This window comes from Marmota flaviventris, chromosome 12 (assembly GCF_047511675.1).
Source record: "Marmota flaviventris isolate mMarFla1 chromosome 12, mMarFla1.hap1, whole genome shotgun sequence".
Taxonomy (NCBI): Eukaryota; Metazoa; Chordata; class Mammalia; order Rodentia; family Sciuridae; genus Marmota; species Marmota flaviventris.
Genome location: NC_092509.1, coordinates 1,475,647 through 1,491,754, shown reverse-complemented (window position 1 = coordinate 1,491,754; position 16,108 = coordinate 1,475,647). Strand labels below are relative to the sequence as shown.

Sequence of the window (16,108 nt, the reverse complement as noted above, 5' to 3'; positions counted from 1 at the left end):
TTTCTCACAGGATTCTGGGCACAGATCCATTTTCATTTTAGATATCATAATTTAACCAAAAGAGGTTGATATCACTGGAGAGAAGACTCTAGGTAATCAGATCATCAGTAACCCAGAAACTAGAATCTAAACATTTAAAAAATTTATTTTGCAGTTTTGTCTTTAGCCTAATGCAGGGTTGTTATTTCAATTTTCTTCTTTAGGATGGGGTACTCTGAGAATATCATCAAACATTAAAGGCATAGAAGTCTACACATATTTCCATATAATTCAATAAAGCCTGTCAAGAGATTAAAGTTTAAATTTAAATTAATAAAAATTTAACCAGTACCTATAAGGCACAATATGTTTTTCATGTAACTTCTGTTCCACATGTGATTGAATCCTGGCATTCAGCCCATGTTTAGTGAATTAGATATCTATCACTGAATAAAAAGAAACCATATAAAAATTATTGTCTCAAGTATGGGCTTATCATCAATTAAGCCTGGGTTCATATGGGATATTTTTACTGGATTAAGTGATAGTTGGTAAGGTTACTGAACTTCAGAGGGAGATATGGTTGCCAAAAAAAGCACCCTTCTACTCAGAATCAAATAAATTAAGGTGGGCTCATTCTCATGGAGGTGACAGTGTTATGAAAGTAAAAACAAAGTATTCAAAATGTTTCCTGACTAATACACTTTCATAGTCACAGATTTACATAAGTCACACACAAAAAAATAAGAGCTCAGATCCAAAATTTGTGAAATATACTCTGCACTTTGGCTACAAGAGGAGTAAAAACTCATTGTCAACTTTATGTGTACAGATAGGGCTAAAGAATTGCTAATATGTTGACACTCGGTATCATTCTGCTTTTTGTAATGGATGAGGTTTACATAGCTGTTCAGTGTGAAAGAATATTTGAAAGGTCTCCTGAATATTAAGCAACTTTACTGGAATTCAGGGACAATTCTCTGTGACCCCAAAGCCACAACTCACATCCTCTAGACTACATGAATTATCAGTCTTTCATTATTGTCTTAGAAGTTAGATAGTGGCACAAAAAAGCAGAATATTTATTTGTACCAAGGACTGGACTCAGAACACTTTATCACAAATCACATGTCCAGCCCATTTGTTTTTAAAGAAAAGCCAAGTTCTCACTAAGATGCTTAAGGCCCCACTGAGTTGCTGAGTCTAGCCTTGAACTTAAAATCCTTCTTCCTCAGCCTCTTGAGTCACTGAAATTACAGACATGCATTACAATATTGGCTCTTGTTTCCTGGTTTATGAATAGGCAAAATTGAAATGATAAGAAGAGAAGCAGCTGTTATAATCACCCCTTTATTAATTTTGGCTTAATTGCTAAGGTTTACATATTGAAACCCATATTTCAATGTATACTGAAGGTAACATTATCTATTATAGTCAACAGTCTGTTGATCTCCATTTTATCCAGACAATTTTTTACTGCCTAAACTTTGATTTAATTTGAAAATGTTACTCAATATGTTTGAACTTCTGGTTTTTCTTCTGGCATTATTAGGATACTAGGTTCAAACCATACAGCCTATGGAAAATTATGGTGTGGTTATAGCTAAAGAGAAGACTATATGACAAAATTTTAAACTCATGAAGGTGAGGTATTTTCTTTATTTTTATGTAACCTTGGTGAATAAGATACAGAGTACACAGCCAAACCTTAAATCATACAAAGCAGGCTCTAACTCTAGTTAATAAAGAAAAATATCAAATACAAAAAGTTGTGTTGCAAAATCACATAGAAGTTGGTTTGTTATCAGCAGCACAGGAATGGGTTTCTGCCATATAATAATATCAGTATGACTTCAATACATATGATATCTTTAGATGCAGGCACGCAGCAGTTGATCAATGATAAGTTGCAAGAATGATGAGCTTGTTTAGATACCATCTGGAGATGGGTTTTAGTAATCCTAGACAGGGGGATTCTGTTCTAGTCATATCACAATACAGCATAATTTTTGAGGCCTGTGGATGCAGAGCTCTTACCTCCTTGCTAATAGATATTTGCAGAAGACTTCAGGTGTGTAGATTTTTTGATGATGAAACCTATAAGGGTGGATCATTGGAAAGGCCAAACATGGCTATAGCTACTCTGTTGTTGATGCTTCCAACAGGTTACTGTTATGATGATGATGATGATGATGATGATGATGATGATGATGATGATGATGATGAATATTATTATCATTTATTTAAGTAATGAATACCTTGATTAAGTGTATACATTAATTGTCATAAACATTTTCTTCTGAGCATGTGTTCGCTATGTAAAATATTGATCATGCACCTTCATTTTCTGTCCTATATATGAAAAGACATATGGAATGATGCAGGATTCTGAGGGCTGGATGCTCTGGGCTACCTGGGAGCTATTGTTACCTCTGCATAAGCATGACTACGCTGCCAACTCTTCCTCACATCTCTCAATTGCTAGAGACCAAAATTTTATTTACATCCTGGGTCTCAACACACACACAGCAACTCGCATACTCTTTAGGATATTTGCAGGTGAGAGATATCTCAGTCCTGATAGATTCATGGAGATTTTTAGGGGAGTAGTGGCACCTATGGACACAAAGAAGCATACAACACTTTTTTTGCCTCAGTCCAATTACAGTGAACTCCTGTGGAGAGCTGTGACATAATGGGATTAGTTCCTTGTAAACAGAAATAAGGATTCGGACTGCACTGTGTGGAAACATGAACCTTGGAAGTTGAACTATCAATGAATTGCTGAAGCCCAGGCTCCAGCCCCTGGCCAAAGAAAAAAGTGGCAGCAATGGCATAGATGATTTGGGGAAGTAGTCAAATGAGTCATGTGCAGCTGCTGTGGTCATGGGATGAATGGTTTCTATAGATCTGACAGCAAAAACTGATGCAAGTGTAGGAGAGACTACCAGAATGAGAAATTGCAAGATAATCAAGAAGTATAGGAATCCAAAGTATATCCAGTAGAGTAAGATGTCTGTATTTTGAAAATACCCATCAACATTTTCCATTGTGATGATTGAGTCTGGGGAGAAGAAGAAGGATAAAGGCCTTCAAGTCCAGTCAATGGATGATGCATAAAATGAAACAACAGCAGCCAATGGCTTCAGTGAACAACTGGCATGGCCAGCCCAGGTATCCAAGTTTACCCCATTTTACCTGTTATTCAGAACTGGTGGACTTAAAAAATAATTTACCCAGGTGGCAAGAGAGCAAGATTATTATTTTTTGTCTGTAAGAATTAGAGATAAACAGCATTCTGTGTTGCACCTTAAGAATGGAGAGGTTAGCGTTGCTCCTTACAGTAGAAGTTGTAAAATGCTCAATGCCATGAGGCATTTAAGGACAAAAAAGACCATGTATGTTAGTATCTGGCCAGGCTTCCAGAGGGCTGTATTTTTAGCAAGTAACCAAGGTCATAAACAATCATATTCAATCTATGTACTCAAGATAAAAAAAAAAAAAAAACACATTTATTTGTGAGCATGCTCTTACATCAGTAAAATGTTGTTGATATGCTTTCTTTGTCTGACCTGCATTAAAAAAAGTTCCATTTAATAATTTGGGGGGCTGAGGGATAGAAGCTAGAGTTTGGTTATGGGCTATTGCTGCCTTCAAAAGTAGCATGCCTACCATCCCAAAAGTTCCTCACATCTTCATTCAACTGCTTGAGCCCCAAACCTTACTTTTTTGATATAAGCCCCTGCACAACAGCCGCAGATGTGAAATCATTTTTAATTTGATACTATCACAAATCCTCTGTTTTATTCAAGGAGTATTGTGTTGTTTTGTAGACATACTCCCAGATAAAATTCATATAGTGGAGATTTAGTATATTATTTATTTTAGATTACACATATGGCCTTAATGTTGTCTCACCCACACTTTTTTAATGTAGTGTTTCATATTCTCCATTTACAAAACTTTTGTGATACAGATACAGTCCTTTTGTTGCAGTTTCCATAGCATCCTGCATTTTCATCATGACTGAAATGAAATATGGCTGTTTTCAAATTTCTCCTGATAAGAAATTTTAAAAATATTGCTTGTTCTTGATTTTTCAATTCAATTTTCAGCAATTTCCCAAGTTTATTTTAATTCCTTGCTATAAGCTTTAGACTTTTTTCTCAAACATATTATCCCCATTGAATAAAAAGTTCATCAGATGTAAAAAATTTGTTTTTCTATTTTTTTTATTCTTTCTTTTCTTTTTTTAAGGGGAGAGGAATGAATACTTAACCCAGGGTAGTTCTCCTAAACCCCTATATAATCAGGCTTTTTAAATTGTATTTTATTTTATTTTTAGTTTTCACACAAAGTCTTGCTTAGTTTCTTAGGGCCCTCTCATATTATTTAGGCTGAATTTGAAACTGTGATTCTTCTGCTTAAGTCTCCCAAATTATTAAGATTGCTGACATGAGCCACATATGTGTGTAACCCCCCTCCCCTTTTTGAATAAATGTCAGTACTTAAAAATGTCACTACTTAAAAATAATGATGAATCATGGCTTCTAAAGGAGGTAAGTTTTGCCTTTGTGTCAGGCATATTTGATCTTGATATGTACTTAAAAATTGTGGGCACACAACAAAGCATCTTTGTAAGATCCTGTTTCAAAATAAAGAAAAAGAAAAGGAAAAAATTGAGAATATAGCTCAGGAATATTAATTCTCTCAGTTTAACCACCAGCACTACACTCATATAAACACACACACACACACACACACAGTACTTATGGGATTTTGAAAATATGTTTTTGACACTGAACAGCTGTATTAACCTCATCTGTTACAAAAGGCAGAATTAGTGACATAATATCAATAGTCCTTTAGCCTTATCTGTGTGCAGAAATTTGGTAATGTGATTTTACTCCTACTCTAGCCAAATGCAGAATGCATTCTACAAACTTTGGGTCAGGGCTCTTCTTTTTTATGGCTTTTGTAAAGTTGTGGCTATGAAAGAGTACTAGTCAGGTATCTAGTCAGGAAATTTTTTTAATGTTTTTGCTTTTTCTTTTAGAACACTGTCTCCTCAATGAGAACAAGCTCACCTTAATTTATTAGATTCTGAGATATCATGTGAAGAAGATTCAGGGTCCTTTTTCTTTTGGCAGCCAGATCACCCTCTGAAGTTCAGTAATCTTAACAGCTAAACATATGCAGCAAAAATATTGCAGATGAATGCAGTTCAATCCAAATGTGAACTAGTAAGTTTTAGAGTGACTTCTTATACAGTTATAGACAACAATATACCCACTGGAGGGAAAATGTCAGGTTTTAATCATATGTGGTACAGTGAATATCTGGAAAACAGCAGATATCTTATAAGAAGTATTTTAATTTCTTTTATTTAAGTTCATATTCCCAGCCCTGATCCTTAGTCTTTTAACAATGAAAATGGACCAGCTTGCCTTTTGGACTTGATTCTGGGCCCACTTGGCTTAGGTTGGAGTCAGTGCCTGAAGACTTGTCCAATCAGTCCCTTAGGTGCCATTCTTTTAATCATTTTGTAGGCTTTCTGTCATGGATGAAGAGCCCAAATTTCTGTGCTAAGAAGAAGCTGAAAACAAATCACAGGGAGAACTCTGAAAACCCTGAAAGCAAGAAAATTATAAGAGTGCCTTGTTATCTTGAGACTGGATAAGTATGTTGTTTGAAGCTGGCAAGAGTGGCAATGGTGGAAAATGAAAATTGTGGCTAGGTACTTGTTGTGAGGGGGCAACAATTGTGATATATGCAGTACAGGAGAGAAATAAAGAATTTCCATGCACTTATGCCCCTTTCAATGCTTTATTCACTCAATTACTCAACACAATTTCACTCTATAGGTTCTTAATCAAGAAAACAACAATTCTTAATGCTAGGTACTGCAATAGACATAATCTATTCAGAGCTAACAATTATAAATTAATTCTAAGCACTGCAAAGCACACGTAATAATGACAGGCTAATTACAGACATTCCCTCTGCATGCTAAGTTCAAAAGTCTCAAGCCTTAGGCTTTATGTCCAGGATATGCACACTCACTCAGACCAGGGTGATCAGGACAAAAACCAAGGCAGGGCTTTCCTGGTATGGAGCAGATGACTGGTTGAGGAGAGAATCATAGGGAGAAGTTGCAGCACTCAGCATGGTCCAGACAAGGGCATAGAGTTGGGGAGTGGTGAGTATTATGCAGAGGATCAGGAAATGAAGACAACTAATGGGATGTCAGGTCCTCATCAGGCTATCTATCTCAAGTGCATCTTTGTTTTGGCTGGCTGAATCCCTGTTCATTAGCTGTATTATTTACATAAAATTTTGGGCTTTTTGACCCCCCTTGCAATCTTCTTCAGCTAACACCAGGTTTCTCATTGTCATTTACCCTGGGGTCAGAAACATCTTGTCTGGTGGTCTCCACCCTGACATTTTTGCCTTTCTCTCTTATCAGGCTAGGAGAGCCTGCCAGGGGCTTCACTCTATTTATCAGGTTGGGGGGAAATAACTTGATTGAGGCCATACTGGAGTGCTCTGTGTGTGTGTGCCTGGTGAGACTGCAGGTTTGAAACTAGAATTTTTAAAATAGAGTTATGTAGGCTCAGGCCTAAGGTCATCTTCACAGGACTCCTCAGAGGGTCTCTGTGGCAGATAAACCTCCATCCCCGACCCTTACTAGTCTAGTGAAGCTTAGATCAGCAGTTAAAAACCTGGGCATTTTGTTCGATAATTATATGGTGTTTTCAGCTTGTCTCTAAAGCCCTTTGTGGGCATCCATGTGCAATGAGTCCAGCATGTTCCCACATTGTGTGGTGAAGACTGGAATAATTATCTGAAGAGAACCCCAACTTCATTTGTTGTTTCCATGCACAAGAGAGATTGTACTTTTAGAGCGTGTTATGGCGTTTTTTTTTTTTGTGTGTGTGTGTGTGTGTGTATGTGTGTGTGTGTGTGTGTGTGTGTGTGTTTGGTACCAGGAATTCAACTCAGGGGAGTTCAGCCACTGAATCACATCCCCAGCCCTTTTTAAATATTTTGATATGGAGACAGGGTCCCTTTGAGTTTCTTAGGGCCTCATTAAGTTGCTGATGCTGGATTTTAACTCAATGCTCCTCATGACTCAAGAGCTTTTTTTTTTAGAGAGAGAGAGAAATTTTTAATATTTATTTTTTTTCAGTTTTCGGTGAACACAACATCTTTATTTTATTTTTATGTGGTGCTGAGAATCGAACCCAGTGCCCTGCACATGCCAGGCGAGCACTAAACCACTTGAGCCACATCCCCAGCCCCTCAAGAGCTTTTTTAATGTAGGGGAAGTAGTATCACAAATTCAGAACAACAATATAAATTCCAGAACTTCAGCTTAGCTCTTCCTAGGTGTGAGAATAAACCTCTAGTTTTCTAGCTCTCTGTTCACATAATCAAATCTAGGGTTCTTTTTTCATAGTGAATTAGTATAAAATAGAAGGGATAGTAAAATTACAGTGTAATCAGGATTATGAACATTATTCTAACACAGCTGGAGGATAACTGGAAGATATGTTAATCAGCACCATTAAGGCCTATTTCAAATGTAAAAAAAACCTTAATGCCCACTTTTGGAAACACCTTCAACAAAGTCCTTTGTCCAGTGGTGAAGTTGCAAGAGGAAAGATGGGTCATGGAAAAGATGAAAATGAACCCATATGGTAGTCAGGATGCCTTTTCTAAAACCTATTTTAAATAATTTTTTTTTCCATTTCTGCTGAAAAACATATGTAAACTTTTAAGATGGCACACAAAAATGAGTTTATCTGGTATCATTCCCCATCCCACATGGTGGGAGTTCTATTTCAACTTGCTTAATTAAATAGATTTTATTCTTTAAAATTTGTGAGACAAGTACCCAGATGCAATTGGCAAAGTAAGAAATTTTGTTTCATCTCAAAACTCCACTTTCAACATTATCAATGACTATTTTCCCATATTTCATTTCATTTTTCTTTAAGAACTAGAGAACATTTTTAAAAGATTTGATTTATCATCTGTGTAGGAATGGTGGAAAAGCTCCATAAACTCAACAAACAGGACTGTAGAGGCCTGTCACAGAAGAGAAGGGGGAAGAAGAGAGAGGGAAGGGGGAAGAGAGGGGGAGGGGGACGGGGAGAGGGAGAGGGAGAGGGTGTTGATATTGATGAGCTCAATGGGGGATGAGGAGTAGCAGGGGGGAGTGGGCTCTTACTTCTTTATTGGCTGAGAGTTCACGCCACTTTGGGGATTTGGAGGTGTTCCATTGTGCCATTAAAATTCACGCCATTCAGTGTCATGGACCTGAGCTCCTGGAAGAGAAATGCTCCAGGCACCATCTTTTTTTTAAGAGAGAAAGAAAGAGAGAGAGAGAGAGAGAGAGAGAGAGAGAGAGAGAGAGAGAGAGAGAGAGAGAGAGAATTTTTTTATTTTTATTTTTTATTTTTTTTTAGTTTTCAGCGGACACAACATCTTTCTTTGTAGGTGGTGCTGAGGATGGAACCTGGGCTGCACGCATGCCAGGTGAGTGCTCTATGCCTTGAGCCACATTCCCAGCCCCTCCAGGCACCATCTTTACCAACAATCCGAGCTTTTTACATATGAATAAAGCAGAATAAAATTAGGTGACATTTAAAAGAATTAATCTCTTCTAAATGAGGTAGTGTAGTTTATGTGTCCCAATAAAGGTCCTCAATTCATTTTGTTTTCATATGTAAGACCTTTTTATTAAAATGGCCCTGAACCATAGAAACATTCCAAACATTTCAGTAAACACCTTTCTCTGGTGTGGCAGGAAAATAAAAGTGGGACAAACTTGAATTCAAACTACATGAAAGATCAATCTCTCTCTTTCTTTCCTTTTTTTTGTTTTTTGTTTTTTGTGGTACTGGGAATTAAACCCAGGGCCTCATGCTTAGAAGGCAAGCACTCTACCAGCTGAGCTATATCCCCAGTCCCATATTTTGGGAGACAAAACCAGGGATTGAAGTCATGGGCACTCTACCACTGAGCCACATACCTACCCTTATTTTTTATTTTTACTTAGAGAAAGGTTTTCACTGAGTTGCTTAGCTTCTCACCATTGCTGAGACTGACTTCAAATTCAGGATCCTCCTCTCTCAGACTCTGAAGCAGCTGAGATTACAGGCATGCACCACCATGCATGGCCAACTTCCATCTCAAAAACTAAAGTACACAGCAAATTAGGTCACAGGCTGTCAACAAATAGGTACACTTTGTAAAAAAACTATTTTTAGTTGTTGATAGACCTTTATTTTGTTTACTTATATGTAATTCTGAGAATTAAAAGAAGTGCCAGACAAGTTAGCTACCACTGAGCTCCAGCCCCAGCCCCCTGGTACATATTTTTTTTTTCATGGTGGATACTAGAGATTGAAATTAGGAACACTGAACTACTGAGACTCAGTCTCAGGGTTATTTTTTACTTCATTAAGAGATGAGGTTTCACTGAGTCATTTAGCACCTCACTTTTGCTAAGGCTGTTTTGAAATTTGATGCTTTTGCCTCAGCCTCTCCAGCAACTGGGATTACAGGCCTGCACCAACACAGCCAGCCTTTGGTATATTTTCAATACCTATTATAAATAGATTTTAACCAGTAGCCTTAAATCTTTTCTAATATATGTTTGGATTGAATCCATAACCCAGAAATCAGTGAAACAGGGAATCTAGTTTTATCTCCAAAACTGTTTCATCTATTAGAGTGTCTGAGTTAAGATTACCCATTGAAGAATTTACTGTATATTGTGGTTTCATCTTGACCTCCCATATGTACCTCGTTCTGAATTTTAGAACAGTCTGAAACAAGGTGCCCACAGATACCAAATATCTTGGAGTACTTTAAAAACACCAGTATCTGAGTCTTGCCTTCTAGAGACCAGTTTTAATTTTAAGTGTGTAGTTTCTAAAGGCATTAGTTGAATAATCTGCAGCTGGAAGGCATTTTCTGATAATACCTTTTATCTAAAAGACACTTGTTTCCTTTTATTGGATACTGTGAATTAAGATACAATAAAAATAGAAGTGTAGCAATATCTTCAGCAAAAGGATTTCAATTGCTTTACATATATACCCATATTTTTTAAAAATTTATTTTGAATTTAAATTACATGATAGTTCAATCTATCTCTTTCTCTCTTTTATTTTATTTATTTACTTATTTGTGGTACTGAGGATTGAACCCAGGGATTAATCATGGGCATTTTACCAATGTGCTACATACCCAGTCTCCACCACTTTTATTTATTTATTTATTATTGAGACAGGGTTTACTGATATGCTTAGGACTTTGCCAAGTTTTTGAGTCTGGTCTCTAACTTGAGATCCTCTTGTCTCACCCTTCTAAGGCACAGAGAGTACAGGCATGTACAACCTTGTGGTAGTACCCCAAATAATTACTAGTGGATTATGTAGCATATTTATTTTGGGCTTTTAAAGAACCTTAACACTTTTATCAAAAATATATTTATTAAATTTATGCTGTTGCCAACATTTTTTACATGTTTTTGTACCCTGAATCCTTATGTTTATTTATTTATTTTTTAATTTTTGGTTTGGTGCTGAGTACTGAACCTGGGGGTGCTTTCCATTGAGCCACATTCACTGTCTTTTTTATGTTATATTTTGAGACAGGCTCTCACTAAGTTTCTTGGAGTCTTGCTAAGTGAATGAGGCTGTCTTCAAACTACCAATTCTTCTGCCTCATTTTCCTGAACTTCTAGGATTCCAGGCATGTTTCATCACTCATGACAATTTTACATTATTATAATAGCCATTACAACAGCACTGTACAGGCTGCAGGAAATTCATTTGATTTATGAATTAAATCCCTGAGGCAAATTTATGTGAAGTAGCCAGTGTAAAAGTGTTGTGTAAAGATTCCTTGGGAATAAACAGGGATTTTTTTTTTCTAACCTCTTTTGTGAATGACTGTTGGAAACCATAGTCCATAAAAGTTCTAGAAAAAAGAATGCAAATTTATTTGTTTGCAGTTTACAGATATTTGCACATGCCCAGTCACCTTTGCATCTAAAACTTTAAACTTCAGAACATAGTAACTAGAACAAATTTTTTTTAAAGTTGAAACAGTGCACAAACAAATTTCTTTTAGGAGCAATTGGTAGTTGTGGAGTTATTACTGTGGTCAGCAGAATTGGGCCAGGGCTCTGGAAGGTCTCGCTCAGGGTATTGGTGATTTACTTTATTCTACACTATTACACCCACAATACAATACTCCCAGCAATAGTAGTTGAGAAAATATGCTGATAATGTCTTGAGCTAAACTGGCACTTTTGATATTTGCCTACTTCTCTGCACTGATCCCAGCTGAGTAATTAACATGGAACCAGAATGTGAATAGGGTATTTCCTGGGCTTATTGTTTTGGGGTCAGCTGCTCCATTAGGGTGGGGGGGGGTCTGAAACCAGGCTGGTGCAAGTATTTTTGTATATGTTCCTTTGCTCTGGCTGAGGTCTATCATTTTAAATGACAAAAGATTTAGAGTAATGTGCTTGGACTTATTTTTCATACACTTCACAGTTTACATCAAGAAGAAATGCCGCAGTCTGGCTGGGCACAAATAACCGAGCCACAACAAAGCCTTGTAGGTTCAAACAGCAACTACTTTATTTCAACTCTCACCGGCACTGCACGCGTACTTTTTCGCCAACGCCACTCACATAGCCCTTCCAGCAACCCCCCACACTGGAAATCCCCCCTCCAGCACTTCCCCAACCAATGGGAACTCTCTGGGAATCCTCAGGAGAACTCCAAAGTAGAGCAAGAACTTCAAATTAGCAGGCGCCCAAGGCAGCAAGAGCCACCCCATTGCCCGACAGTAAAGGTCAAATATTCAATGCAATTAATCTAGCATCACAGCAATTAGATATAGCTTAACTCAAATCATCATCTCAATGGTTCCCTGGCTTAACCTTTCAAACATTCCTTGTCACCTTTCAAACATTCTCTCTGGCAAATGCCAGGCATCATTCTGACTGGCTGTGGCTCTCAACAAAGAAACAACAGCTAGAATTTATCTCAATACCCCTTTACATACAAAATATAGGTTGTCATTGAATATGTTGGAAGTTTAATCAAGGTTTATTCATTAGAGAACAGGCTGATCTAGAGAGAATGTAAAGTACCACACAGTCCTATGTTTTCAAAACAAAAAGAAATGTGAGATATATAGGCATTCAGAAGAATTTTTTTAATTTTTTCTTTGTTTATTTTATTTCATTTTTTAAATAGAAAGCAAATAGAGGAAAAAGGAGACCAAGGTGGGAAATATAATTACTGACAGGACTATGAAACATTAAAAAATAGAATCTAGATTTCAGAAAAGAAAGATTTGACATATTGTATTTGGAGATGTGGATGGCATGAGTGTCCATGATAAGAATGTTGTAAGCTTCTGAAAGAAAATTGATATGGTGAAAGAAGCTTATGTAACTCAGATCCTCACTTAAGCCACTTTCTGCCCCCCAAATAAGCCATGCTAGGTAAACCACTGCTTGACTCTACTGCTGAATACTGAATAAAGAAAGATTGCCAACAAAAGGTTTGCTTCATACCTTCCACCTTTGTCATGTTTGTGTCATTTATGCAATTGTTAATCAATCCAAAATTATACAAACAGTAATGACATTTCAGCCCCTTTGAAATTTGTCAGTGAATTCCTGACCATTTTGATGGAGGCTCACAGCAGGCCTAGCAGGTGCCCTGGAGAAGACTTGGACCTGAATGGCAGCATTAGAACCTTATTTTCTTTTTTTTTTTTTTCTTTTTTCTTTTTTTTTTTTTTCTGGCTGTGTCTTTTGTTTATTAAATACTTGATACATTGACATTTAGAAATTTCTATTTGCCTGATTTCAGATGGTCATATATCACATAAAAGAAAATTAGAAACAATTATAACTTTTCCCAAGTCAGAGGAAATTCAATATCTAGTACATTGTGCATTTTTACTACGTGCCATTAAAAAATATATTTCTAAGTTCCAATTGCCTTTCTAACTCTACCACTGGTAATGATGATGGACTGTGATTGTCTAGCAGCAATCCAGATTTTAATCCAATTCAGCCACTTGGCCTTATACTTTTAAGTTGTACAACAAAAATGCAGGTGATCTAAACTGCTAGAAGGGGTATTCTTTTTTTTTTTTAATTTTTTATTGTTGGCTGTTCAAAACATTACATAGTTTTTGATATATCATATTTCACACTTTGATTCAAGTGGGTTATGAGCTACCATTTTTACCCCATATACAGATTGCAGAATCACATCAGTTACACATCCATTGATTTACATATTGCCATACTAGTGTCTGTTGTGTTCTGCTGCCTTTCCTATCCTCTACTATTCCCCCTCCCCTCCCCTCCCCTCTTCTCTCTCTGCCCCCTCTACTGACATTCATTTGTCCCCCTTGTATTATTTTTCCCATTCCCCTCACTTCCTCTTGTATGTACTTTTGTATAACTCTGAGGGTCTCCTTCCATTTCCATGCAATTTCCCTTCTCTCTCCCTTTCCCTCCCACCTCTCATCCCTGTTTAATGTTAATCTTCTTCTCATGCTCTTCGACCCTACTCTGTTCTTAGTTACTCTCCTTATATCAAAGAAGACATTTGGCATTTGTTTTTTAGGGATTGTCTAGCTTCACTTAGCATAATATGCTCTAATGCCATCCATTTCCCTGTAAATTCTATGATTTTGTCATTTTTTAATGCAGAGTAATACTCCATTGTGTATAAATGCAACATTTTTTTTTATCCATTCATCTATTGAAGGGCATCTAGGTTGGTTCCACAGTCTTGCTATTGTGAATTGTGCTGCTATGAACATCGATGTAGCAGTGTCCCTGTAGCATGCTCTTTTTAGGTCTTTAGGGAATAGACCAAGAAGGGGAATAGCTGGGTCAAATGGTGGCTCCATTCCCAGCTTTCCAAGAAATGTCCATACTGCTTTCCAAATTGGCTGCACCAATTTGCAGTCCCACCAGCAATGTACAAGTGTACCCTTTTCCCCACATCCTCGCCAGCACTTGTTGTTGTTTGACTTCATAATGGCTGCCAATCTTACTGGAGTGAGATGGTATCTTAGGGTGGTTTTGATTTGCATTTCTCTGACTGCTAGAGATGGTGAGCATTTTTTCATGTACTTGTTGATTGATTGTATATCCTCCTCTGAGAAGTGTCTGTTCAGGTCCTTGGCCCATTTGTTGATTGGGTTGTTTGTTCTCTTATTGTCTAATTTTTTGAGTTATTTGTATACTCTGGATATTAGGGCTCTATCTGAAGTGTGAGGAGTAAAGATTTGTTCCCAGGATATAGGCTCTCTATTTACCTCTCTTATTGTTTCTTTTGCTGAGAAAAAACTTTTTAGTTTGAGTAAGTCCCATTTGTTGATTCTAGTTATTAACTTTTGTGCTATGGGTGTCCTATTGAGGAATTTGGAGCCCGACCCCACAGTATGTAGAACATAGCCAACTTTTTCTTCTATCAGACGGCGTGTCTCTGATTTGATATCAAGCTCCTTGATCCATTTTGAATTAACTTTTGTGCATGGCGAGAGAAAGGGATTCAGTTTCATTTTGTTGCATATGGATTTCTAGTTTTCCCAGCACCATTTGTTGAAGATGCTATCCTTCCTCCATTGCATGCTTTTAGCCCCTTTATCAAATATAAGGTAGTTGTAGTTTTGTGGATTGGTTTCTGTGTCCTCTATTCTGTACCATTGGTCCACCTGCCTGTTTTGGTACCAGTACCATGCTGTTTTTGTTACTATTGCTCTGTAGTATAGTTTGAAGTCTGGTATCGCTATACCGCCTGATTCACACTTCCTGCTTAACATTGTTTTTGCTATTCTGGGTAGTTTATTTTTCCATATGAATTTCATGATTGCTTTCTCTATTTCTACAAGAAATGCCATTGGGATTTTGATTGGCATTGCATTAAACCTATAGAGAACTTTTGGTAATATCGCCATTTTGATGATGTTAGTTCTGCCTATCCATGAACAGGGTATATTTTTCCATCTTCTAAGATCTTCTTCTATTTCTCTCTTTAGGGTTCTGTAGTTTTCATTGTATAAGTCTTTCACCTCTTTTGTTAGGTTGATTCCCAAGTATTTTATTTTTTTTGAAGATATTGTGAATGGAGGGGTTGTCCTCATTTCCATTTCAGAGGATTTGTCGCTGATATACAGGAATGCCTTTGATTTATGCATGTTGATTTTATATCCTGCCACTTTGCTGAATTCATTTATTAGCTCTAATAGTTTCTTTGTAGACCCTTTTGGGTCTGCTAGGTATAGAATCATGTCATCTGCAAATAGTGATAATTTAAGTTCTTCTTTTCCTATTTTGATGCCTTTAATTTCTTTCGTCTGTCTAATTGCTCTGGCCAGTGTTTCAAGAACAATGTTGAACAGAAGTGGTGAGAGAGGGCATCCCTGTCTTGTTCCAGATTTTAGAGGGAATGCCTTCAATTTTTCTCCATTCAGAATGATGCTGGCCTGAGGCTTAGCATAGATTGCTTTTACAATATTGAGGTATGTTCCTGTTATCCCTAATTTTTCTAGAGTTTTGAACATAAAGGGATGCTGTACTTTGTCGAATGCTTTTTCCGCATCTATCGAGATGATCATATGGTTCTTATTTTTAAGTCTATTGATGTGGTGAATAACATTTATTGATTTCCGTATATTAAACCAGCCTTGCATCCCAGGGATGAATCCTACTTGATCATGGTGCACAATTTTTTTGATATGTTTTTGTATCCGATTCGCCAGAATTTTATTGAGGATTTTTGCATCTAGGTTCATTAGAGATATTGGTCTGTAGTTTTCTTTCTTTGAAGTGTCTTTGTCTGCTTTAGGTATCAGGGTGATGTTGGCCTCGTAGAATGAATTTGGAAGTTCTCCCTCTTTTTCTCTTTCCTGAAGTAGCTTGAAAAGTATTGGTATTAGTTCCTCTTTAAAGGTTTTGTAAAACTCTGCTGTATACCCATCCGGTCCTGGGCTTTTCTTTGTTGGTAGTCTTTTGATAGTTTCTTCTATTTCCTCAATTGATATTGGTCTGTTTAGGTTGTCTATA

The 16,108-nt window shown here is 37.0% G+C and overlaps 1 non-coding gene and 1 pseudogene across 1 annotated transcript; both read right to left on the bottom strand.

Annotated features, from left to right (window-relative positions):
• Positions 1–12,605, bottom strand: part of LOC139707873 (zinc finger protein 845-like) — a 71,496-nt pseudogene extending 58,891 nt beyond the window's left edge.
• Trnar-ucu (transfer RNA arginine (anticodon UCU)) lies at positions 8,877–8,950 on the bottom strand. The gene has a single exon. It is a non-coding gene; the product is annotated as a tRNA-Arg (tRNA).
• Positions 12,606–16,108: the final 3,503 nt, after the last annotated feature.